This window comes from Dermacentor albipictus, chromosome 9, assembly GCF_038994185.2.
Source record: "Dermacentor albipictus isolate Rhodes 1998 colony chromosome 9, USDA_Dalb.pri_finalv2, whole genome shotgun sequence".
Taxonomy (NCBI): domain Eukaryota; kingdom Metazoa; phylum Arthropoda; class Arachnida; order Ixodida; family Ixodidae; genus Dermacentor; species Dermacentor albipictus.
Window position 1 is genome coordinate 31,872,005 of NC_091829.1, and position 24,568 is coordinate 31,896,572.

Consider the following 24,568-nt stretch of genomic DNA (forward strand, 5'->3'; position numbering starts at 1 on the left):
TTAGATCGTTCAGAAGAACCACTAAATTTTATTCCGTGGACACCCTACAGACTAGGATATTAGCGCATGGTAAAACCACAAATGAGGCAGTGCAGGGTGGCATAAGCTGGGGCTATTTTGAAGTCACAGAAGTGCAGAGCAAAATTAGTTTTGAAGAAACCCTCAGCAATGCGGACCAACATAAATGGGCGACCAATGTGCGCAAGTATTTGTACCTGAAAAGCGTGGAAACAGAATGAAGGAAGAGGTCAAGGAAGTTGGCAACCAAGTGCAAGGTAAGTGAATGCATAAATAGACAACCAGGAGTTATCAAAAAGAAACTGAGAGAAACACTGCAGAAACAAAAAATTGGATGCAAAGGGAAACGAAAAAAGACCCTGGTGATTACAAGAATGGGAAGAAAGAAACTAGAAGGAAAAATCTGTACGAAAACATAAAGGGAAGTGCCTTGCTATATTTGAGGCACGAGCTGCTTGCCCAAAAACAAAAACATACCGGAGCAAACATTCACAACAAGATGAGGCACATGCCTGCTGCAACAAAATTCCGGAGACCATTCAGCACATCCTAATGGAATGCGAAGGTATTCACCGAGTAAGACCCGTAGGGCAGCGTATGCATTCCAGAAACGCTTGGATTCAAAGTGGATGGAAGGATCGAACTGTCAGCAATCGAGATAAGCAAAAGACGATTAATTTATTGGTGGAAAATAAGCAGGGAAGAGATTGATACTACTGGATCCATTACAGGCATAGGTAGTGGTACATATATCGAGAAGCTTTGAGTAAAAGAGACAAAATTAAAGAAATGTATACAAAAATTCTGAATGAAAAGTATTTATAGCATATCTGATAACTCCAAGCAGGCTACGTGACTATTTGTCCCAGCCCCATTTCAAAGGGGATATGCCAATAAATCATCATCGTCACGATAGGGTGTCTTGCTGCTCATGCAACACCGCACACAGTAAGAGGGAGAAGGCACACATCGAGGCACCATGCACCCTGGAGTTCGGGAGGGAGGAGAGCTGGGTAGGAGAAGTGCACCCGAGTGTCCAAGCACCATGTCATCATTGCACACACACAGATGTGAAAGCGGTGTGCCGGCCTCACCAATCTATTCAGTAGCCAGCCTTGGAAGCCGTATCGTTATACTAAAGGTTCCTACTCCAGCGTAGCGCAGCGTAATCGACCTTTTCAGAAATGTGCGAGCACCATCAGCAGCAGCTGCAAGGCAGTATGGGTAGCCAGAGCACGGGCCGCAGCAGTCGCCGGAAACTCGCCTGTTCACACTCCCACAATGCCTTTCGCATAACTGCCAGCAGGGTGGCCGCTATTGGCGGTTCACGGGAATTTCATGAAAAAGTTCATTCCGCAACGCTGACAAAATGTGGATGCTCATAAAGGCATGCATATAGCCTGACAAAGAGCAGCCGACGGTGCTCTTTGTCTCTGATCGTACGCAGACAATGCCTGCCTGCACACCGAAAATGGTACTATAAACGTGCCTTAAGAATACAAGCAGTGTCTCCTACGTTGCAGGACGGCCAAAGAGACCAGATGGGTATCATCGTAATTGCCTGTGAAATAGGATACAATAAAGGCACGAATTAAGTGAATAATAAACATGGAAAATATATGCATAGTTGAGACAATACAATCATTCGAACAACTATGTACGTTGACCTTGTGTTCTGTAGCGGCTGCACTTCGTTGTTACTTTCATTTTTCTTTTTCTTTCGATAAACATCGCATTTCATTCCTATATTACGAATGTCAGGATATAACGAACAGGTGCCAAGTGACTACCAGAGTCGTGCAAGCGGGCTTGACTGTTAGGATTACAGCATGGTAGCTTACAGCAGGATACGGTGTTAAGAACGGCCCGCTGAGGTGCAAGTTTTGCCAGCCAGGTGTGACAGCGGCGTCGACTTTTCCTGGAAAGCCAAACGGCGTCACTAAGTCTACTGTGTAGCAAGGACAATACGTCGCGTCCGCCACTCTGCATCGCGGGATTGCCGAGATGAGTTCGACGAACCAGGCTTTGCGACGGAACACGCCATCGCCGACCCGGTCTGCTGTGAGAGCGAGGGAGTCCCCGAGGGAACGTAGTTTGAGGCCCCTTTCCACGCAACGTTCCTGACGTCAGCCCAGAGTTCTGCGAAGACCGTCTGATCTCTGTTGGGGACCGTGAACCTGTGCGGAAGTGTGTGTGTGTAAGCCCTCGTGCAAAGTGGCGGCTCGTCTACGGTGCCTGGTCGAACGTTTCCCTCACCTTGGGATCGAGGGAGGACCGAGTGTTTATAAACCGCTGTTGTGCGGCTGTTCAGGGTACCTTTCTCTCGCAGTCATGCTAGACTGATGAACTGCAACGTCCTTATGTAGATACTGTAAATAAACCCATAATCCTCGTTCTCGATGAGAAGCAGTCCTTCCCTTCAACAACGTCCTCAGCATGGATAAGTTGGACGACGGCATGGGCCAGCTATCATCTAATTCATGCCAGACTTCAATCTTGGCAACTGGTTACGAACGGTGGGATTGACCTCCCTATCCTTACAATGGTTACAACCTATAAGAAACAAGCACTTGCTTTCCCACAAACTTCAGTTTGTTTATATTGTGTTTGTTTGCGGTGTGCCCGAATTCGTGGTAGGTGCTAGGTGGTCAGAGTTAACTGGACTTCCACGCCAATACAAAGGCGCCAATGCACAAGGCTCGTGCTCTCGCACAACAGAAGCATTCGTCCCCGAACGAATAACAACTATTGATTCTTCAGTCTGGCACTCTGACGGATCCAGATTAGGGGGGGTGATACGTAACAGCTAGAATAAAATGCATGTCCTTGCAACAAAACCCGAAAGTTGCCTCAACAATTTCTTGGTCTTGCCGATTTATTGACATTGTCCAATACTTTCTTATCAGTCCACATCACACATCCGTGATTGCAGTCTCGCTCACGCGTTGGTCGTTTGGCAGCTTGCACAAAGCAAGTTGCAGCGGTGGCGTAGAGGTAGAACACCCGCCTCGCGTGCAAGAGGTCCGTGGTTCGAATCCCAGTGCCGGCAATTTTCCACCGGATTAAAAAAAAAAAATCCGCGTGTTGATAAAATTGCATAAACAGGCCTGGAGTGTGGCCTGATCCCGGTGACCAGAACCGGTAATGCACTCCCTCACCAGAGCAGGATTGGCCACCCTGGTGCAGTACTTGGCCACAACCTCCTATATGAACAACACAAACAAACCCCGGCCCTCAGTCACCAGCAGCTGCGAAATAACTGACCACGGCGGCGGTCAGACCTGCGACGCTGCAGAGGGTGCTAAGAATCACTGGCTCCGGACAGGCCGCCATTGGAATATGAACCTGGCAACGTTTAACGCTAGAACGTTATCTAGTGAGGCGAGTCTAGCAGTGCTATTGGAGGAATTAGAGGGCAGTAAATGGGATATAATAGGGCTCAGTGAAGTTATGAGGCCAAAAGAAGCATATACAGTGCTAAAAAGCGGGCACGTCGTGTGCTACCGGGGCTTAGAAGAGAGAAGGGAACTAGGCGTCGGATTCCTGATTAATAAGAATATAGCTGGTAACATACAGGAATTCTATAGCATTAACGAGAGGGTGGCAGGTCTGGTTGTGAAACTTAATAAGAGGTACAAAATGAAGATTGCACAGGTCTACGCCCCTACATCCAGTCATGATGACCAGGAAGTCGAAAGCTTCTATGAAGACGTGGAATCGGCGATGGGTAGAGTGAAAACTAAATACACTATACTAATGGGTGACTTTAATGCCAAGGTAGGCAAAAAGCAGGCTGGAGACAAGGCAGTGGGGGAATATGGCATAGGCACTAGGAATATCAGGGGGGAGTTATTGGTAGAGTTTGCGGAACAGAATAATATGAGGATAATGAATACCTTCTTCCGCAAACGGGATAGCCAAAAGTGCACGTGGAGGGGCCCGAACGGCGAGACTAGAAATGAAATAGACTTCATACTCTGCGCTAACCCTGGCATCATAAAAGATGTGGACGTGCTCGGCAAGGTGCGCTGCAGTGACCACAGGATGGTAAGAACTCGAATTAGCCTAGACCTGAGAAGGGAACGGAAGAAACTAGTACATAAGAAGCCGATCAATGAGTTAACGGTAAGAGGGAAAATAGAGCAATTCCAGATCAAGCTACAGAACAGGTATTCGGCTTTAACTCAGGAAGAGGACCTTAGTGTTGAAGCAATGAACGACAATCTTGTGGACATCATTAAGGAGTGTGCAATGGAAGTCAGTGGTAACTCCGTTAGGCAGGATACCAGTAAACTATCGCAGGAGGCGAAAGATCTGATCAAGAAACGCCAATGTATGAAAGCCTCTAACCCTACAGCTAGAATAGAACTGGCAGAACTTTCGAAGTTAATCAACAAGCGTAAGACAGCTGACATAAGGAAGTATAATATGGATAGAATTGAACATGCTCTCAGGAACGGAGGAAGCTTAAAAACAGTGAAGAAGAAACTAGGAATTGGCAAGAATCAGATGTATGCATTAAGAGACAAAGCCGGCAATATCATTGCTAATATGGATGAGATAGTACAAGTGGCTGAGGAGTTCTATAGAGATTTGTACAGTACCAGTGCTACCCACGACGATAATAGAAGAGAAAATAGTCTAGAGGAATTCGAAATCCCACAGGTAACGCCGGAAGAAGTAAAGAAAGCCTTGGGAGATATGCAAAGGGGGAAGGCAGCTGGGGAGGATCAGGTAACAGCAGATTTGTTGAAGGATGGTGGGCAGATTGTTCTAGAGAAACTGGCCACCCTGTATACGCAATGCCTCATAACGTCGAGCGTACCGGAATCTTGCAAAAATGCTAACATAATCCTAATCCATAAGAAAGGGGACGCCAAAGACTTGAAAAACTATAGACCAATCAGCTTACTGTCCGTTGCCTACAAACTATTTACTAAGGTAATCGCAAATAGAATCAGGAACACCTTAGACTTCTGTCAAGCAAAGGACCAGGCAGGATTCCGTAAAGGCTACTCAACAATAGATCATATTCACACTATCAATCAGGTGATACAGAAATGTGCGGAATATAACCAACCCTTATATATAGCTTTCATTGATTACGAGAAAGCATTTGATTCTGTCGAAACCTCAGCAGTCATGGAGGCATTACGGAATCGGGGTGTAGACGAGCCATATGTAAAAATACTGAAAAATATCTCTAGCGGCTCCACAGCCACCATAGTCCTCCATAAAGAAAGCAACAAAATCCCAATAAAGAAAGGCGTCAGGCAGGGAGATACGATCTCTCCAATGCTATTCACAGCGTGTTTACAGGAGGTATTCAGAGACCTGGATTGGGAAGAAATGGGGATAAAAGTTAATGGAGAATACCTTAGTAACTTGCGATTCGCTGATGATATTGCCTTGCTTAGTAACTCAGGGGACCAACTGCAATGCATGCTCACTGACCTGGAGAAGCAAAGCAGAAGACTGGGTCTAAAAATTAATCTGCAGAAAACTAAAGTAATGTTTAACAGTCTCGGAAGAGAACAGCAGTTTACAATAGGCAGCGAGGCACTGGAAGTCGTAAGGGAATACATCTACTTAGGGCAGGTAGTGACTGCGGATCCGGATCATGAGACAGAAATAATCAGAAGAATAAGAATGGGCTGGGGTGCATTTGGCAGGCATTCTCAGATCATGAACAGCAGGTTGCCATTATCCCTCAAGAGAAAAGTGTATAATAACTGTGTCTTACCAGTACTCACCTACGGGGCAGAAACCTGGAGGCTTATGAAAAGGGTTCTACTCAAATTGAGGACGACGCAACAAGCTATGGAAAGAACAATGATAGGTGTAACGTTAAGGGATAAGAAAAGAGCAGATTGGGTGTGGGAACAAACACGAGTTAATGACATCTTAGTTGAAATCAAGAAAAAGAAATGGGCATGGGCAGGACATGTAATGAGGAGGGAAGATAACCGACGGTCATTAAGGGTTACGGACTGGATTCCAAGGGAAGGGAAACGTAGCAGGGGACGGCAGAAAGTTAGGTGGGCGGATGAGATTAAGAAGTTTGCAGGGACGGCATGGCCACAATTAGTACATGACCGGGGTTGTTGGAGAAATATTGGAGAGGCCTTTGCCCTGCAGTGGGCGTAACCAGGCTGATGATGATGATGATGATGATGATGATGACAAAGCAATGGGCATGCATCTGCATGTCCGCGATAAACATGCTGTAGCAATACACAGCATTAGACTGCTATGCGATTCCACTCACTGATCATAGACCTCTGGTTCCAAGGCTAACTGATACACTCTAAAGGCTGTAGGATGCAAACAGGCAGAATTAAATGCAAATGCATCCTACGCTTCTTGTGTAACTCAATTCCACAAAGCATCGCAGATGTGTAACCACGCCATTATCATGAACATTGAAACAAAGGTGTTTTATCATGCCAGTTGCCTCACGATAGCGAATGTGTGCACAGTGATTACATGGTGTTTGCCTCCAGCTCATATTTGTGACTGCTGCCCAATCACATGTAGGAGAACATATATTGGTCCAAACAAAAATCAATTTCCTGTTCGCAATGACCCCGCACAAAAGGGTGCTGCAATAAAACTTCGCTGAAACCGATGAAGAAAAAAAAACTTGGCACAGGCATTCAATAATTTATCTGCGAATTGATATCAATTATGTCACTTCCATTTTCCAACACAATTAGAGGAAACGGAAAGCTGTACAAACATCTCTCTACATATGATGCCGCTACAGTGTTAGAGCTGGCACATACTATGACAGACAATACCGGTATCGAGCAGCTTCCTACTCGTAAATCAACACATAGCTTGAAAGACGGAAGTGGGAAGATACAAACATTATGAGTGCTCCAACAATGGTTTTAACTGAAACTATGCAAAAAGGAATCATTAAGTGGCATGTCACACGCCTGAGCACAAAGAAAACAGGAAAAAAAGCTTTTTTCATGAAACTATGATTGACACAAGTTACGAGAGCTCAATTCAGGCGTCTCTTGCACAAGACGATGACGTACCATTAGGGTAGGTAATTTTTCTCATTATAGCCACTTAAAAAGCACCTTGACAAACTTGAGCTAGCAAGGTGCAAATAGTATATATCATGGTGAACCTCTCTGCTGTGACACTAGGATGCCATAATGTCCTGATTACTGCTCCAGAATGGCATGCAAAGAGAACCTCCAACGTACAAGCTGCGGGCAAGGAGGACATCGAAGCATCCTGTGTGGCACTAAAGATGTTAGGTATCACGGTATTGTGGTAATGATGGCTCTTGTCTGCGAAATCTCACTTCACACCTCTGCTTTTTTCTGAAGGCGAGGTCTTCTTAGCAGGTTTCACACAGGTTGGCATATCTGGGATCTCGTTATCTTGTAACCCCTAGCAGAAAAAAAATGGTCAGCTAGGTGACTTGTACAAGTCGTATGAACATCCAGATGGTACTAAATGATACCCGTCCTTGCTGAGAATGCATCGCAATAGTCAGCATCTAAGAACATAAGAACGAGTATAATTGGCCTTGTGATGCGAGTGCCTGTGTCACTTTTGCTTTCTGCTGTGCTGCCGCCAACTACTAACTGCCGCGCGCCTCTGCCAGATGGCGTGAAGTGCCCGAATTTAGAGTTGGCAATCAAGTACAGGGTAACAAAGTGTAAATAGACAACCAAGAGTCGAAAAGAAAGGAAGAGAAATAGAGAATGAATCGGATGCAAAGAATGAAAATAAAAAAAGCACGGTGATCTAGAAGAATGGAAAGTAAGAAAATAGATGGGATAATATGTACGATGACATAAAGGGCAGCACCTGGCTATTTGAGGCTTGAGCTGGCTACCTAAAGACAATAACATACCAGAGCAAATATTCGCAACAAAATGAGATGTGTGTATGCTGCAGCAAAAAACTGGAGACCACTCAGCACATCCTAATGGAATGCGAAGGGATTCACCCAGTGAGACCCGGAGGTAATGTACACATTCCACAAGTACTCGGATTTAAAGTGGACAGAAGCATCAACCGGTCAGCAGTCGAGATAAGCAAAAGAATTTTAGACTTCTGGCGGAAAAAAAGTTCAATTATGGTACAACTTAATGTGAAATTTGAGCACAACTCTATACATGTTTTCATTTCATGATATAGTGGCTGGCGCTGAACAATCTGTCTTCTGCGGCACAGTGCAAACAAAGCGAAGTGTGGCACGACTACCTCGCTAATCGAGAGATCGCGAAAGGCAGCACGTGGGTGACTCGTGGGTGTGATTCACAGCAGCCGCCGCAGACAGACCTCCACTCATATGATGAAAAGAGCGCTACAAAGACACGGACTAAAAGAACAACATGTACGACGGACAAGGCGCTATCCGAGACTGACAGGAGTTGATTGCGATGAGGTTGATGCACGTGGCGATGGGACACGGTTGAACTTGTGAAGACAGGAAAGAGCCCAATGTAGAAGAAATCTGAAGCAGCAGAAGCTTGATGTGGGCGAGTTGGTTTTGCTCTTTTCATCATGTATGCAAAACCAACTCGCCCACATCAAGCTTCTGCTCCACTCACACTTTGTTTCCATATATGGTATCAGTGGACACATTCCGCTCATGCCATCAGTGAACAGACGACTGCGCGCTACTTTGGCGCCATGTCATAGAGATCGTCGCTGCAGAGCTCGTCTTTCGCAGCACTACGCTTTTCTTCTCAAGCTTTCGCCACACCACCCTCCTCCGCTTTCCACCTCTTGGTTCCACTGCACACTCCTCCTCCGCTTTTTTCTTCGCACTCTCTTCCATATTACCACTCATTCATCCTTGGCTGTGCTCGTATGCTCGGTTACGCCGACGCTCAACAGAGGTGCAGGCACCTAACAAGCTGCGCTCTAAAAGCAGGTAAGAAATTGATACGACCTGATCTGTTACAGGAATAGATAGCGATACAAGGTAGATCGAGAAATTTTGAGGGAAATAAAAGCGTTATGGAGATGCATATAAAAATCCTAGAATGAAAAACATCTACAGCATACCCAATTAAGTCTTCTCCCAACATTTTTCAGCCCAATTGGTACGGATTTCGTCTAGGCCACTCTTGTGAAACCCAACTCACTCTTGCTTCATGAAATTCACCCACACCTTGATCAAAATATTCCCGTTGATGCGCTGTTTCTTGATCTTAAATATTCCTTTGATAAAGTTCCTCATCGTCACTTATTACTCAAGCTATCATGCCTTAACTTAGATTCATCCGTGTTCAACTGGATTCACAATTATCTGATTGCCGGCAGTTCGTTGCTAACTCTAGCAGGTCTACCCTCTTGTGTACACTCTGGCATCCCCCATGGTACTGTACTAGGCCCCTCCTCTTTTCAATTTACATTAACAACCGGCACTCAACATTGATTTTAACATAAGACTTTATTGCAGACAACTGTGTTCCATACCACCCCATAGCTAACACGTCTCACTTTCCCGTATTGCAGAGGGACTTTATCAAAATACACGACTGGCATGCCAACTGGCAAATGGCCATCAATATTAGCAAGACCTTAGCATTGTGTTTTCACCGACACAATGATTACATAGCCTCCATTTACACCCTATACAAGTGTCCTATACCCACTTCTAATACCATTAAGCACTTAGGCATTCGAATTTCCTGCGATCTAACACGGTCCCAACATGTTAACATAACTAATTCTGCTAATCAACCCCTGGCTTATCTTTGTTGCAACCTCGCCTTGGGACCTGCCACCACAAAACTATTAGCATATAAATTACTTGTCATGGCTCAGATTCATTATCTCCAATTGCTCGAACAACACCAGTATAAAATCTGTAAAATATCAGTTTGACCTTCCTTCTCCTGCCTCTTGTAGTAAAATTATGCGTTTGTGTCTTCATCATGATTTTTTTATATTCCTTGCCACCAGGCAACGCGTTCGTCAGACCAATCCATTGGGTATCTCGCCATTGCCAACCCAACCCTGTATATATCCCAAAAGCACCCGTGCAAAGACCACCCAGAAATCTTTTTTTACACATACGACAAGACTTTCATTGCCCAAACAAAAATGGAACCCTGATGACGACACCGCCTTGAAATTCCCACATCGGCTTGACGTGACGTCACAAATTTCGGAGATGTTTGCTCGAGCCCAGTTAAATTTTATCAGTAAAAAGAATTCTAAAAGCCATACACTGAACTCGGGAAGTTTCAAGAACCTTTACTGAACCACAACGGCTGAAATGCAAACAAAAACATTACTTCGCAATCCGTAACGCCACACTCGCGTATGGGTACTGTAGTTTCAGAGCGAAATTCAAAAATGAAACTATGACTATAATTTTCTCTTTTAAGAACCAGCCTACTATCGCTCAATCAACAAAGTGATCCTCTTTAACGTGTCCCTTTTAATGAGCCCTTACCAGCCGGTCACGTTACCGCACTCGGACCAGTTTCTATGGCTGCCCTGCCGGACAAACCCGGATAATTATATTACTCAATGCGCTGCACGATAGCGGAGCGGTAGTTCTCTTTGATGTAGGCCATACACTGAACTCGGGAAGTTTCAAGAACTTTTACTGAACCACAATGGCTGAAATGCGAACAAAAACATTACTTCGCAATCCGTAACGCCACACTCGCGTATGGGTACTGTAGTTTCAGCGCGAAATTCAAAAATGAAACTATGACTAATTTTTCTCTCTTAAGAACCAACCTACTACCACTAAATCAATGAAAGTGATCCTATTTAAATGTGTCCATCTTACCGAGCCATTACCTGCCGGTCACATTTCTATGGCTGCCCTGCCGGACTACCCCGGATTACTCAATGCGCTGCACGATAGCGGAGCGGTAGTTCTCTTTGATGTAGGCCATACACTGAACTCGGGAAGTTTCAAGAACTTTTACTGAACCACAATGGCTGAAATGCGAACAAAAACATTACTTCGCAATCCATAACGCCACACTCGCGTATGGGTACTGTAGTTTCAGCGCGAAATTCAAAAATGAAACTATGACTAATTTTTCTCTCTTAAGAACCAACCTACTACCGCTAAATCAATGAAAGTGATCCTATTTAAATGTGTCCCTCTTAACGAGCCATTACCTGCCGGTCACATTTCTATGGCTGCCCTGCCGGACTACCCCGGATTACTCAATGCGCTGCACGATAGCCGAGCGGTAGTTCTCTTTGATGTAGGCCATACACTGAACTCGGGAAGTTTCAAAAACTTTTACTGAACCACAATGGCTGAAATGCGAACAAAAACATTACTTCGCAATCCGTAACGCCACACTCGCGTATGGGTACTGTAGTTTCAGCGCGAAATTCAAAAATGAAACTATGACTAATTTTTCTCTCTTAAGAACCAACCTACTACCGCTAAATCAATGAAAGTGATCCTATTTAAATGTGTCCCTCTTAACGAGCCATTACCAGCCGGTCACGTTTCTATGGCTGCCCTGCCGGACTACCCCGGATTACTCAATGCGCTGCGCGATAGCGGAGCGGTAGATCTCTTTGATGTAGGCAACTTCCGTTTCCCGTTCTTTCCTTTTTTTTCTCCCTCTTTTTTTTCGACTCCTGCGGAATTTACAGAGGAAAGCGCTCGGACAGGCGTCGACCGGCGCGAATACACGCTAACGCACAGCCGGCGAGCGTCGCGATAAGCCCAGCGTGACGAGTCCCTCGATAGCGCGGGTTGAGAAAAGGCGCAGCGACGTTGCGCGGCGGGCAGGGTAAACACCGGGGATCGAGAGCGGACGCAACGCGACAATCGGGGAGTTGTATAAGCCGGCGGTTCGACTCTTGAGGGCCGATGCGTGTCACACGTGGTAAAGCGCGCGAATCGCGGCTTATCTCAAAGCCTACATGGAACGCGCGAGGGCAATTTCGGCGAGTTATCGCTATACGCTTTGAGACTCCTCCCTCCCCCCCCCCTCCCCCCTCCGTATACATTCGGTGCATTTTCGCGAAGTCGATTACAGCGCGATGTTCGGAGATAGGCTATAGCGCACGGGGCCCGGCGATCGGTCGGGGGGAAACAGCGACAGTATGGCCGCTTCATCGACTAGATTAGTCGACAGTTGGACGAGCGCTATTGGTTAGATTTGCAGTGAACGAACGATGTTCGAAACTGGATTCGGTGTGTTCTACATAGTTTGTCACCTGAGCTGTTTTCAACCCGCTCAACCGGTCTTTCCCCCTACGTTGCTGGCTGCCGGTTCGAACCCCACACCGGGCACGTCATTTGCCGGCTTTCGAGTTCTCCCTAAACCGGCACATGCCTGGCAAGCGCTAGTCGGGCGATCACACAAAGCAGACAACTGGATTGTCGCAAGCGGATTCATTCCGAACTGCTTAAACTGAGCTCCTTGATTTTGTTTTTATTTTATTTATTTATTTTTCTTCTGAGCTTCCTCTTACGAGCCCTGACGCAATCTCGGCTCCCCACCGTTACTTCCTTGTGTCCACGGCAACCTACTACAGCTGTAGGCGCCTATCTCGTCAGCTGGCACATGAGCGAAATGGACATACGTTGTTTCTACGTATCTCCAGCATTATATACCGTTTTTAAACACAATTTTTTAAGTGCAATGCCAACTCTTCAGATCGTTTCAAATGTACACTTTTGTTGTTTGCCAATTTGCGATTCGGCAGGGAGACAAATAGCTTTTTATGCATGCCTCAAGAGTAGACGATTTGAAAACTGAGGAAAGGATTTGCGAAAGATTGCTAGCAGCAGCCATTCCATTCGGCACCCCAAAATGACATAACAGCTGAATCGGATGGCGGAACATCCCATTCACTTGTCAATGCATACTCAATTTCTCAGCCAGAAAACTCGAGGCGCGTTTAACGCGCGAGATTGCCGAGCTGACGAAAACGTCCACCGCCGGAACGAACAAACAAAAAAAAACAGAACCACGCATAAATAAAGCATGCACCGATGGATCCCAACGTTTTTAGATGGATGGATGGATGGATGGCGGCTATACCCTTTGTAACGGGCGGCGGCTAGCGCCACCTAGCCTTTTGCTCCCCCCTCCTATTTTATTATTATTCTTTTTTTTTCCTATCTTTATATCCTCTTTTTCTCAACCTAGTTTTTACTCCCCCCCCCCCCAAGATAACTATCTAAAACAGTAGAGGAAACATTTTGTCCCCGATTTATGTTATTATCTATCCCTTGACTTCCTCCACCAATCCTCTAGCCTCCCCTTCGTTACTGCCACTCTTTTCTCGTCTATTTGCCCTCGTTCCCCGGGAAAGCCTAATGCCCCTTCCATATCTGCCACTGTTCCCTCTGCCAGGGTCGGGCGAAGGGCTGTGCATCTCAGCACTATATGTTCAGTGGTCTCCATTTCGGCTCCGCAAGCTGCGCACCGAAGGTCCATGTCTTCAAATTTAGCCCTGTATGTTTTCGTTCTCAAAACCCCCGTCCTAGCCTCGAATAATAGGGAGCTGCCCCGCGAGTTATCAAATAAGAGCTCTCTCTTAATCTCCTGTTTTTGTGACCTATACATTGATAGCGATGGCTTTCCGAGCATTCTTTCTTCCCACATTTTTCTTTCCGTCTCCTTCACCTCCTTTCCCACACTAGAACCACTTTGGATCCCCTCCCTCGACTGTAGGAGCTCTCCAGCGATTCATCCAGCGGAAAAGTCGATACCTGGCGCACCGCGGCGCCTGTGTTCCATGAGAGGTAAAGTCCCTCAACGCTTTCCGCAGGCAGTAAAAAATCTTGTCATGCATGTGGCGACGACCTCAATGGACCGTGTGGTGCGCACATGTCACACAAAGAAAACATGACGGATTCGCAGCCGCGTTTGAAAGTCGGACGAACTGTTGCGTTAATTCGGCGGCTCTTGGGTCTCTTCATGCCGCCGATATTATTGAATGGTTGTACCCACAGTTGAGACGTTGGCGCAAACAAGCAGATTGAACGAGTCCTCTCTGCAATGCCTTTTAACGCGTGGCGCAACTTTGTCAGACTCAAAACGAGAGGTCGTTAAACTCGCGGCAAAGGGCCAGCACGTCCTGGATGTAAGTGACGTATGACTCGAGCAGACGTCTGAGCTCGAGTCGCCAAGTTGCTTTCTTTTTTTTTTTGACACGATTCCACGCCGTAACCATTCACAGTACCTTTGTACATCCATGTGTAATGGTAGCCGTGTTACAAAGGCAATTTACTGCGCTTTTTCGTCCCATTTTTTTGTGTGCAGAGTGGTGGCACGGTAGTTCACCGTAGCCTCGTACTGGCAGTGTCGGTCCTTCTCGGTTCGGCTGCACCGAGATAATGCCTTCCCCTGCTGGAGATATAGTGTTAAGAGGCAGTCATTCACGCAGATGAGCAAGCTGTTGCAGATAGTGGTGGTGAAAACTTTATTGAAAATAGAGAGTTTTAGTATAGCGTGAAACCCTTGCGTTAGCGTTAGCGTGCGACGCAACGCTAACGCAATGAAAGACTGCACTGCGCGGCACAAGGTAGTGTTTTAGAATAGCGGAACGGAGAAAAGCGTTAACGTTAACGCAAACAAATATAGCGCCATCTAGATGTAAAGACACAAAGTACTGGAAAGCCAAATCCACACGAAATGTCGAGCTTATCCAATGCCGAATCCGCAAGTGTGTCCCTAAGTCAAGCTTATCGAAAGCCACAGTCGCTGCGTTAATCACGCATGTAGGTGTTTGGTTTGAGCGTTGTTTTGTCGAGAGTCGCGAAACACACCGATTAATCTTGGCATGCCGCGATCGAGTGTTCTGTGGGACCCATATTAGGTGTCCTTTTTAAGTTGGGATGACATAGACGCCCTCATGCTTCGGGAATGAGAGCGACCGCGCAGGTTCTACGTGTCCTCAAGATCCACTCAGCGTCGAAGCTATACCGGAGGATACGTTTCGCCGGCGATTTCGCTTCCAGAAAGCGGATTTCCCACTTCTTTCCAATTTTTTCCAACGGAAGCCCACCTTGACGTCCATCCGAATGGGTTCAAGGCGAAAACCTCCTTCACGAGGTTTATATCGTCGTCGTTGGTAAAACGCACACGCATTGTGACCACAGCACCGACCACACTACTGTTTCGCCGCGTAAAACATGACGTGCATCGGCTCCACATGCGGCTTTCCACCAAGCAAACGAGCGAAATACACTTGGGCGCCATCTCGAGGCGGCTACAGCAAACATCAGAAAACCCATAGAGTTGTTCTACTAACTCCATGAGCAAACCCTCTAGTTAAGCCTACTGCCCGGCTAATCGAGAACGTATATCGCAAACAACGCCCATTTGTCACCTGTGCGCCGCTGCCGAAGCATCATCACACAAATCTAAGGCGAACACGAGCATTAGTGGGGTAAGATAGAGCCTAGCAGTGCAGGCAGACGACTCGATAGATCCGAAGCGGGCTGCTCTCACTTCGACTGGCGCCGCCATCTTGCCGTACGTAAGGCTCCCCTTGCGTGCGTTAGCGTTCAACGCTAAATCCTGAAAATAGCGTACGTACGTAAGAGCTCCAGCAGCGTTTACGTATAGCGCATGCGCAGTGTGGTGCACGCAACGCTAACGCTAACTCTTTGCGTTTGCTGCTTTACGCTATACTAAAACTCTCTAATGTCCGGCGATTTGGGCGGGGTGGGGCCATAAGCACCCCAGCCTAGGTGACGGCCTCGAGTCCTTAAGCTAAAAAAAATTAGCCGACGATTACAACACTCCTTGACACGAAATTTTATCGCAGCCCTATACGCGTTTTCATTTCGCGATATATGGGCTGGCGCGGCCAATCTGCCTCGCGCGGCATGTTGCAAATGGAGCGAGGTGAGGCGCGGCTGCCCCGCACATCTGGAGATAGCGAGAGGCAGCGCGTGGGCTACGCGTGGGGGCGATTCACAGCAGCCACCGATGACAGACCTCCCCGACGAAACGCGCTACTCTGGCGCCATTTCGTAGCGACCATCGTCACACTGCGCTTTCCTGCTCAGGCTTTCGCCATACCCTCCCTCCGCTTTCCGCTTCGTCGATTCCGCCTGCATCCCTAAAGCCCCTACTTCGTAAAGTAACGCCACGCTTTAAAGAATGCCGCCTCCTCCTCGCATGCTCTGGCGAAGGCCGACGGCACGTCGCTATTGGCCTAATAGTATCACGTGGGCCTTCGCGCCTTGCTTCAGCGCCATTTTTGCTCGAAAAGCGTCTACGGAGTGGCGAGGAGCGCATGTTGGCGCCATTGCTACGCTCGAGCAGTGTAGGCGGCGCTACGGTCGAGGAGGGAGCAACCTTGGAGGGAGCGTGAAAGAGAGGAGAAACGAGGAGTGAAGGCGGAGGAGGAGAGTGTCACTACTTTACGACGTTTAAGGCGTTTTACTGCACCCTCCTCTCCGCCTTCCTCCTCGCGTCTTTCATCCTCCGCTGCGCTCGTTCGCTCAGTTACGCCAACGCTGCGCCCGAAGCCCAGACCACACGTACGCTCGCAAGCTCGCGTCTATACGCGCCTGCCGTGCCTCGCGAGGTATGGTGCTTTGCATCCACAAGGACGCGCGACAGCGCGCCGCGCTCACTGGGCTCACTCGTAGACGCCTTGGAATACGCCACTTCGTACTTTGTTACTGACAAGTGTTTCAAAATGCCCCGACGTCTACAAACGTAACTGTTATATATTTATAGCTGTTACATCGGCACAAAAAGGACAGATTAAGCATTTTCTTGCATTATATAAACTTGTTTTGCTGAGTGTTGAATGTACAGCGCCGTAGCTGCGTATCAACTCAAGCGAGCGAGGAGAGGAGCTGTCACCGAGTTGCGCCGGGTCTCGACGCGTACGTGCCGCGCCGCACTGTCCGCGCATGCGCGGGCGCAAGCGTGCGGTCTGGGCTTAAACGCTGCACTCTAAAACGACGATCCGTCCACCATCTTTCTCGCGTGCGGTTTGCTGTTAGTGTGTGCGCACAGCGGAAATAAATCATTTTGTTTGTATTTACGCCTCCCTTTAATTAACAGTACGGCCACATTTGAGTCTCCAGTGCGTACAGCATCCCGCGTACACTTGTAAGGAACTCTGCATCCTCTCGGGTAATCGGAGACAAGACGTGCGACGGACCATGTATACCCACGCTTGCCCGCGGCGCAGGGCGTAAAAGTCATCCGAACGCATGGCGGCCACGTGCCCGGCGCCAGCCGCTTCCGCTTGCAAGGCGATGCCCGCCGACGCCGCAGCGTGTGCTGTGCGCTCGCGCGTGCGGGCGGCGTCGAGTTCGCGGCGGCGGCGGCGAACTCGAGAAGCGCCGCCCAGCTGCTGCTGCTGCTGCTTACTCGCACCGCACCTATCGCCTCTGGCGCCACACGGTGCAAGCGCTTTCAACGTGACCGCAAAACCACCTCGGAATAGGGCCGCTTGGTTCGTCGTCGTGTAACAAAGCACACCGACGGTGACACGAGGGAATTGAGTACACCAGTGAGCATCATCGGGTCATCGTCGGGTCACTCTTACTTGCTCGCTGTGACTCACTGTTACGCGACAAAACAAATAAATAAGTAAAGAAATGAGCAATGTTACGGTAGAACTCATTCTCGTGACGACTGTCGGCGGTGACGTAAACAGTAGTTCGAGCGATGTAGCGACGGGCGATATTCCTGAAGTCACGCTTAAACAGGTGTAGTCGGTAATTCTGAGACTTTTCGTTGCTTCGACTACAATGCGACACACACACGTAATCCGATATCGTCCCCCTTTCGCGGTGGCACTCGCTTGTCAAGGTCGCCGCCCATGAGCATGGAGGTATGACGACTCTTCACATTCCAGTAAAAGCCCTTCTACTAAGGCGAGTAGCTTCCTTCGGCGCTTCAGACAGTTTTCTTTGCTTCTATGTAAACCGTTTTCGAAGGCCGATCTCGCGAAGGCAGTGCAACCTAACACGGCGTCTCGAACGCCCTAGCGTCGACGAGAGAACAATGCAAGAAACTAACGCGCTATACGCACGCCGCCAGATGTTTCAAAACGCTACACTTTGGTACGATATAATAATAGCATGCCCGTCATCGTGGCCCAATGGTTAAGATTGGGCTGCTGACCGGGAAAACAGAGGTTCCATCCCACCATCGGTCGCGCATTTCTTTAGAGCATTATAGGCCATTTGGATGCATCTATACAACATAAAACTCGAGGTGTGTATCACGTAAACGCGAGAACGTCACATTGTGCGCGATATCGCAACTTTGTAAGGAGACGTAAGGAAACAAACGTCAATAATGCGAAACAGGCTTTTGAAAGCGTTTGACTATTTTCTTACGTAGACCCTCATTGTCCCGATGGTGCTTCTTTTTTTCTTGTCGGCGCGCATTCATGCACACACACACACACACACACACACACACACACACACACACACACACACACACACACACACACACACACACACACACACACACACACGTTAAAATCACGTCACCCGCCGTGGTTGCTCAGTGGCTATGGTGTTAGGCTGCTGAGCACGAGGTCGCGGGATCGAATCCCGGCCACGGCGGCCGCATTTCGATGGGGGCGAAATGCGAAAACACCCGTGTGCTTAGATTTAGGTGCACGTTAAAGAACCCCAGGTGGTCAAAATTTCCGGAGTCCCCCACTACGGCGTGCCTCATAATCAGAAAGTGGTTTTGGCACGTAAAACCCCATATATTATTATTATTATTAAAATCACGTCGGGCCGTTGCACCCTCTCCCGCTCTCGATACGAACGCGTCGGAGCTGCCTCGGCTATATCTAATATTACGTAATGGAACAATGTCGGTCGAAAGAGTGGAGCGCCGCAAGTGTACGCAGTATCGGATTGCAACCTCACTTATTCGCGATTACGACGCCCCTTCGAGTTCGTCGGCTTCGCGGATAGGCATGATAGGTGCTCGCCAAGCGACCACTCGGCTCAACACTCTACTAAAATCCCGAAGTAGATATATGTAATGCCCGCTACTTTGGGATGTTAGTCGGCAGGGTAGCGAGTGATCACTTGCGAGCACGTATCATGCCTATCCGCGAAGCCGACGAACTCGAAGGGGCGTCGTCATAGTGAATAGGTATGTGTATTACACACACACACACACACACACACACACACACACACACACACACATATATATATATATATATATATATATATATATATATATTGCTACGGCATGAGCCGGGCGAGGAGAAGAGGAAGAAGAAGAGAGCTGGTGCAGCCTCAGGACGCCATCTTGACTTTACCATCCATCTCGTCCCTTGAATAAAGCCGGTTTAACATTAACCGTAACAGTTTTGTGGTGGAGGTGCCGGGGTACTTCGACCAAGACGACGGAGCTGCTGCAGCAAGTGCCACGCCGGAGCCGACGCCTCGCTCCACGCCTCGTGCCACGCAAGTGCCACGCCTCGCCTCCAACACCACTTGAGATCCCGATGTCCCACAGCAGCGACGAACAGCCTTCTCTGGCTGCTCCAGTGCGAACAACCGGCTCCTGGATGCATCAGATGGAGCCCCGCCCTTTCTCTGGAAGATTCGGCGAGGACGTGGAGGAATGGCTCACCCACTACAAGCGTGTGAGCAAGTACAACGGCTGGAACTCCACGACTCAGCTCGACAATGTGGTTCTGTTCCTCACAGACACGGCGCTAGTGTGGTTCGAGAACCATGAAGATACGTTCACAACGTGGGACAGCTTCGTTACTCACCTCACAGAGTGCTTTGGCGATTCCACCACGAAACGGAAGCGGGCGGAGCAGACATTGCTTCAGCGCGCTCAAGTCCCAGGTGAGACCTGTACTACGTACATAGAGGCGATCCTGAAGCTTTGCAAGACTGTCAATCCTCGAATGTCCGAAGAGGACAAGGTTGGACACCTTCTCAAAGGCATAGCCGAGGATGTGTACAATTATTTAATCGGCAAGGAGAGTCTCGCCTCGGTCGCCGACCTCATCAAGCATTGCCGCACATTTGAGGCCTTGAAGCTGCGCCGTATCACGCCAAAGTTTGGCAGGCTAGCCAATGTCACCACGGTGGCAAGCGTTGACGTAAACAACTACAGCTTTCAATTTGACCTTGCGGCAACTATAAGGCAAATTGTCCGTGAAGAACTTGAACGACACACCAAAGGGGCGGATGTCGAACAGCTTGGTTGCACTTCCAACCAACCTCAAGAACATGCATCTGCTGTGTCACCATTGTCTGCCACGCCAGGCGTTGCAGACTGTCGAGTTGATCAGCTGCGACAGCACCGACGTACCTTTCCCGACGACATGACGCACGATCAACGAACTCGTCGAGCTACCACCACGAATCGCAATTCGGAAGACCGCGTTTATTATTCGCAGCGTCCCAGGGTTGACTCCGAGGCATACAACGTCGGTCGCGCATCTCCTGTATGTTACAGCTGTGGCGCCTCAGGACACATTGCTCGTTTTTGTCGCCGGCGCCGACAGCCAACAACATATGGCCCACCACCAACTTGGCATAATTTTGAACGTGATAGTTACGACGACCGTTGGCCGATAGACCCTGCAAACACCACAGGCGCGCCACCTCGGAATACCTTCCGTCAGTATAGTAGAAGGAGTGGCTCGCCAGCTTCTGACCGCAGCCTGACGCCCCCAACCAGTCGCCAACGCCGTTCACCGTCACCACGGCGACGTGCTACGTCTCCACCACCGTCGGGAAACTAGCCGGCGCGGCCGATGGAGGTAAGGTCGCCGGACAGTCTGTGTATCTGCGAAATACTCCTCTGCCTATTATGATGGTGAAGAACAAAGTGCGTGTGTTAATTGATAGTATACCTGCAACGGCATTAGTGGACACTGGTGCTACCGTTTCCGTCATGAGTGTGACTTTCAAAGAGAGGCTGGGTAGGAAAGTTATGTTCCCGTGGAATGATGGTGTGACGTTTCGTGGTGTCAGCGGAGAGTGCCTAGTTCCCCTTGGTATTTGTGTTGCAAGTGTTTTATTCGGAGGAGAAGATCTTCAAACAGAATTTCTCGTACTGCCGCGATGCACTCACGATGTGATTCTCGGGATTGACTTTCTTCAGGATTGTGGTGCATCCGTTAACTGTGGCACAGGCGAAATTACTTTGAATAGCGCGCTTCTCGCCACCCTTGCCGACACATCCTTACCAGTGAAAAACTATTGTGTTGTTTCGAACGATTTGCTGCTACCGCCTTGGTCGCTGTCACGTATCCCTGTCAATTTCGCTGCTGCCGACCTTTCATCGTTTGACGCGCAAGTCCAGCCACTTACGTCGAGCTGCGCAAAGAAAGATGTACTTGTACCACGCTCTGTCGTGAGAGTAGTGAATGGCGCCTCCAATTTGTGGGCTTTCAATTGTTCTTGCGTCCCTGCCGTTCTCCCGCGTGATATGAAGCTTGCTGAATTTGACGAGATTACTTACAGCTCCATTACAGTGCTAAGCGAGGAGGAGCAGTCTCATGCTAGCGATCCCCAAAGAAGCATTTCTGAAGAGCAGATCCTACGAATGATCAACAAGGCACTGCCCTCACATGAGCGCCGCGCTCTCGCACAAGTTTTGTGGGCACATCTTTCTGTATTCGATTTCGCACAAGGCGACAAGCAGGCTTCACTCCCTCGTTCCCGTGCTCGCCACAGAATTGACACCGGATCTGCGCACCCCATTCGGCAAAAGCCTTACCGCGTTTCTTCAGCAGAGAGGACAGTTATTGCTGAACAGGTGAAAGACATGCTGCGGAAAAGGGTTGTCCAAGAGTCTTCTAGTCCGTGGGCAGCACCAGTAATCTTAGTAAAGAAGAAGGATGGATCGTGGCGGTTTTGCGTTGATTACCGGAAACTGAATGCGGTCACCAAAAAGGATGTGTATCCGCTTCCTAGAATTGATGATGTCATCGACTGTCTACATTCCGCTGCCTACTTTTCATCACTGGATTTGCGATCAGGGTATTGGCAGGTACCCATGCACCCAGACGATAAGGAGAAAACGGCCTTCGTGACACCAGACGGTCTTTATGAATTTAACGTTATGCCGTTCGGCCTTTGTAACGCGCCAGCAACATTCGAACGATTCATGGATACTATCCTCCGAGGACTTAAATGGGAAATTTGTTTGTGCTACCTCGATGATGTGGTGATTTTTGGCAGCACATTGAGTGAACATAACAGCCGTCTCAATCTTGTTCTGGATTGTGTCAAACAAGCCGGCTTGATCCTAAATGCCAAGAAATGTCGTTTTGGAGAAACCGAGACGTTAGTGCTTGGGCATCTGGTCGACAAAAACGGTGTGAGGCCAGATCCACGGAAGATTGAGGCAGTCAGCTCCTTCGAAGCACCGAAGTCAGTGCGGGAGTTGAGGAGTTTCTTGGGCCTGTGCTCGTATTTTCGGCGCTTCGTCCCAAGATTCGCCGACGTGGTGTACCCCCTAACATGTCTTCTCCAAAAAGCCGTCCCTTTCAACTGGACATCGGCTTGCGACGACGCGTTCCGTCAGCTAAAATTTCTACTAACATCAGGGCCCATATTGCGTCACTTCGATGCATCCGCACCTACGGAAGTGCACGCTGATGCCAGTGGCATCGGCATCGGTGCCGTACTTGTGCAACGTCATCAAGGAGCTGAACACGTTGTGGCTTATGCTAGTCGCTCTTTGACTAAGGCGGAACGCAATTACACTGTGACCGAGCAAGAATGCTTGGCAGCTGTTTTCGCTGTCCACAAATTTCGACCTTATATCTACGGACGCCCGTTCACTATCATTACTGACCACCACGCGTTGTGCTGGTTGGTGAATCTCCGTGACCCGAGTGGACGACTGGCACGTTGGGCTCTTCGACTGCAGGAGTACGACTTCGTTATTTCCTACAAGTCCGGGCGTCGCCACGCAGATGCGGACTGTCTCTCCCGCCTTCCTCTGACGACGACGAAGTGTGACGAAGACAATTTTGATGACTGTTTTGCTCCCATTTCTTCTACATTCCCAGACTCGATGACTTTCAAAGTAGAGCAGGAAAATGATATTGGTTTGGAACCTATATTTGTAGCCGCATCGCGTCCTGGAGCCACCGGTCGATTTTGTGTCCGTGACGGCCTGCTTTACAAGACCAATTATTCGGTTAAAGGCGCACGCTTCCTTCTGGTGGTGCCGCAGAGTCTGCGAACGGACATACTGAGAGCCATGCACAACGATGTGACCTCTGGCCATCTAGGATTCATAAGAACTTTGAACCGGACACAGGAGCGTTTTTACTGGCCCAGAATGCGGGACACGGTCAAGCACTACGTCGCCAGTTGCGAACAATGTCAACGCTACAAGCGCCCTACAACCGCTCCGCCAGGTCTTCTCCAACCTCTGCCGCCGCCTCGCCTGCCATTTGAACAAGTGGGTATCGATCTTCTGGGCCCATTTCCCCGATCATCTAATGACAACCGATGGGTGATCGTATGTGTCGACCATCTGACCCGTTACGCGGAAACGGCGGCCGTGCCATCTTCAACAGCTGCGTCCGTTGCAACGTTTTTGCTTCGATTCATTATTCTTCGACATGGTCCCCCCCGTGTGATCATTAGCGATCGCGGTCGTCAGTTCGTTGCGGACGCCGTAGAAGAACTGCTTCGTCTCTGCAGTTCGCAGTTCCGTCATTCAACGCCTTATCACCCTCAGACAAATGGGCTTGTCGAACGTACGAACAGAACTCTAACTAACATGCTGGCCATGTACGTATCTTCCGATCACAAGGACTGGGATGACGTACTCCCCTTCATCACCTATGCGTATAATACTGCAAAGCATGAGACGACCGATTACAGTCCTTTTTATCTCCTTTACGCCCGTTCACCGCTAAGCTGCATTGACACTATACTACCGTTTGACTTTCACAGCGAGTACTCTGTTGCCAAGACGCTTTGTCTTGCCGAAGAAGCCCGGCGTATCGCTCGTCTTCGTACTGTGGCATCCCAAGACCGATCGAAAGAGCGCTATGACAGCCGACACCATCTGTCTCGTACGCCAAAGGAGACTTTGTGTGGTTGTGGACTCCGCAACGTAAACGTGGCTTATGCGAAAAGTTTTTACCCCAGTACACGGGCCCATTCGTCATTGTTGATCGCTTGAGTGACTTGACGTACGTAGTGGCACGCTTGACGTCGACTGGTCGTCGGTCTAGCCGGACCCAGTTAGTACATGTTGCCCGTCTTAAGCGGTTTCACCCTACGCCTTCCGAGTGATTTGGACTTGCCCAGCGGGCTTCGTCTGGCAACCGGGGATTGCTACGGCATGAGCCGGGCGAGGAGAAGAGGAAGAAGAAGAGAGCTGGTGCAGCCTCAGGACGCCATCTTGACTTTACCATCCATCTCGTCCCTTGAATAAAGCCGGTTTAACATTAACCGTAACAATATTATACCCTCTACGTATGTATGTATTATGTATGTATGTGTGTACGCATATACATACATACATACATACATACATACATACATACATACATACATACATACATACATACATACATACATACATACATACATACATACATACATACATACATACAT

At 48.6% G+C, this 24,568-nt stretch overlaps 1 protein-coding gene across 2 annotated transcripts in view; it reads right to left on the reverse strand.

Annotated features, from left to right (window-relative positions):
* The window catches only part of LOC135912714 (probable RNA-binding protein 46), a 75,711-nt gene that overhangs the window by 23,539 nt on the left and 27,604 nt on the right, over positions 1–24,568 (reverse strand). The window lies entirely within an intron of this gene.